Below are 2,849 nucleotides of genomic sequence, written 5' to 3' on the forward strand. Positions count from 1 at the left end.
TGTGCTTAACTGTGATTTTGGAATGGCTATGGTCTGATGGGAATCATGACAGGGGGGTAGACTTTCTGGTTCAGTGCTGGCTCATGAGTGAGGCTTATGTGGTTTGGGCCCTATCATGAGTAGGAACTATCCTTTGCTTGATAGTGGCGTGGATACAGATCTTAATCTGGACAGGAGAAATGTCCACTAAGATTCCTGGTCTGAGAGGACCTGTTTCATATCTGGCCTTTTTCTAGTCAGTTCGCTGAATGACTGAGATGAGCAGAGTCTCTCTACTGAACTGCATTGGATATGTAATGTGAATGAAAAAGAAACCTTTGTAGTTTTAAGCCACTAAGTTTTTTAAAAAAGTAATAGTCTTTATTTTTATAACAGTTTTAGGTTAACAGAAAAATTGAGCAGAAAGTAGAGACAGTTCCCATACCCCTCCACCCCCACACCCCTATTATCTATTATTTTATTTATTTATTTTTTGGGGGCTGGCTGGCATGGGTCTCCTATTATTAACATCTTACATTAGTGTGGTACATCTGTTACAATTATGAATCAGTATTGATGCATTACTGTTAACTAAATTTTACAAGGGTTCCCTCTTTGTGTTGTACCGTTCTGTGGGTTTTGCCAAATGCATAATGTCATGTATCAACCATTACAGCAACATACAGAATAGTTTCGCTGCCGTAAATAACCTCTGTGCTCCACCTATTCATCTCTCCCTTCCTCCTCTCCTGAAGCCCTGGCAACCACAGATCTTTTTTTTTTTCTTCTTTTTTTTTTTCATTACCTCACACATTTATTGTTTCTTTCTGTTGGGAACATTGAAAATCCTCTTTTCTAGCTAGCTGAAAATATACAGCAAATTCTTACTAGGATTTTTTTTTTAAACCTCAGCATAACCTAGCCTACCCTGACTGACACATCAACTTTCACCATACGAGATAGTCCATGTTCAAAAGTAGTCCCTTAGGAAATGCCCTCTGAAAAGACCAGGGACTATGTGCAAACAGTAGCCCCAAGTGAATGCAGTATATCACAAAACAAATGCCCAGAGGAGGGTCCACATGCATACCACTACTTATCCTATGTGAAGATAAGCTTATGAATTCAGACTACAACCCATTCTCATATTATCACTTAGCTTAGTATAAGACAGCTATCAATAAAATCAGGGCTGGCTGGTTAGCTCAGTTGGTAGAGTGTGGTGTTATAACACCAAGGTCATGAGTTTGGATTTGCCTACTGGCCAGCCGCCAAAAATAGAGTAAAATAAAAACCAGTGCCTGTATCCACGCCATAGTTTAGTAAACCATGGCAAGATATGATTCTGGGTTTATATATACTCAACTGTGGAGGGCCTATCTTCACACACTAAAAATGAGCTGTCTAGTGCAGACTGTACCATGTGTAGTGAATGGTAGGATAAATATATGTTTTTGTTTTGCAGGTATTATCTTCTGATTTGCCAAATAATGACGTGTTTATGTATCATGGTTATGAAGATCCTGTTTCAGAGCCTCGTGAGTAATGGGTTGGGGATATCTATATGGACCATCATTTGTAGGAGTGCTGTTCTTGTTTTGAGCGAGTATGGGTGTAGGATTAGGCCCATATCTGTCTGGAGAGGGGAATGCCTGGCCATATTCTTGGAGGGGATTGTTCCATATTGGCTGAGCAGCAGAGATCACTAACTCAAACGCCTGCAGGTAAATGAACGAATATCGTAGACCGAGTATTTACACATGTAACTGTGGAGGAATATTAATTACTTCCATAAAGAAATCAGCTCTCCTCTTCCTGAAACACTCAGCCCTCATGGAAACATGGGTTCAGAAAAATTTCTCAAATATGAGGGAAAAATGAACAGTATAAGTACAATGATAAATGATAACTAATCCTGGGGCTGTATTGGGAAGGGCAGGGAGTGAAGGCAGCTACTACTCTGCTCTAGATATGCCAGAAAGCAGCCTAGTGTTGCCAGATCTTCCAATTTTCAAGAGACACACACAAAAAATCCAGATTATGGGGGGAAGGAATAATGAGAAGTTATTGCTTAATGGGTACAGAGTTTATGCTTAGGATGACGAAAAAGTTTTGGAGATAGATGGAGGTGGTGGTTGCACAGCATTGTGAATGTAATTAACTCCATGCAACTGTATGTCTAAAGATGCTTAAAATGGTAGTCCTTATGTTATGGTACGTATATTTTACCACAATAAAAAAATCAGGAAAAAATCCAGATTATGTTTTTAAAGGAGAAATACTGCAATTTTAAAGTCTTGGCTCGATTCAAAAAGAAAGGAAGGAATGGCGGGATGGAGGGAGGGAGGAAGGAAGGAGACAGAGAGAAAAAAACACTGTGTGCAGGGAAAAAATGTGTAAGGTGGATCTGACCTCAAGGATGCCACTTTGCAATTTCTGACACAGACCCTGAATGGGGTATATTTCCCTGTGTATTGAATGGTATTAGGGGTCTGGACCTTGGCTGATTTGATACTGTCTGCTTGGAGGATTGTCTGCTTAGTGATTTGGGGAGGAAAGGTCAGTGTAAGGATCCTGAACTAGGCAGAGAGCCATCTTCCAGTTTGCTGGCTACTACGGCTAAGGACCGAGGGCTGTGTGAGGGCTCACCTGTGTTGGGCTAAGACATGGTTTCTGAAAGAAGCCTGGACTGAGCAGGGACCATGCATTGTTAGCTGGGCTGTGGTCTGTTTCTGATCTCTGTTCTTTCTTTCTTTAATTAATTAAATTAAATTTTTTTTTTTGTCTTTTTCCGTGTCCGGCAACGGATCGCAACCCTCAGTGTTGCCCCCGTACCGGACCGGGACCGGCAACGGGATCGCAACCCTCAG

At 41.1% G+C, this 2,849-nt stretch overlaps 1 protein-coding gene across 1 annotated transcript in view; it reads left to right on the top strand.

The window, feature by feature from the left end:
* Window positions 1–1,451: 1,451 nt before the first annotated feature.
* The window catches only part of THOC2 (THO complex 2), a 177,716-nt gene continuing 176,318 nt past the window's right edge, over window positions 1,452–2,849 (top strand). The window contains exon 1 of the mRNA XM_008586447.1: window positions 1,452–1,517. The gene's annotated coding sequence lies outside the window, so the exon portion shown is untranslated. The remainder of the gene's footprint in view (window positions 1,518–2,849) is intronic.

This window comes from Galeopterus variegatus, unplaced genomic scaffold (assembly GCF_000696425.1).
Source record: "Galeopterus variegatus unplaced genomic scaffold, G_variegatus-3.0.2 Scaffold3992, whole genome shotgun sequence".
NCBI lineage: Eukaryota > Metazoa > Chordata > Mammalia > Dermoptera > Cynocephalidae > Galeopterus > Galeopterus variegatus.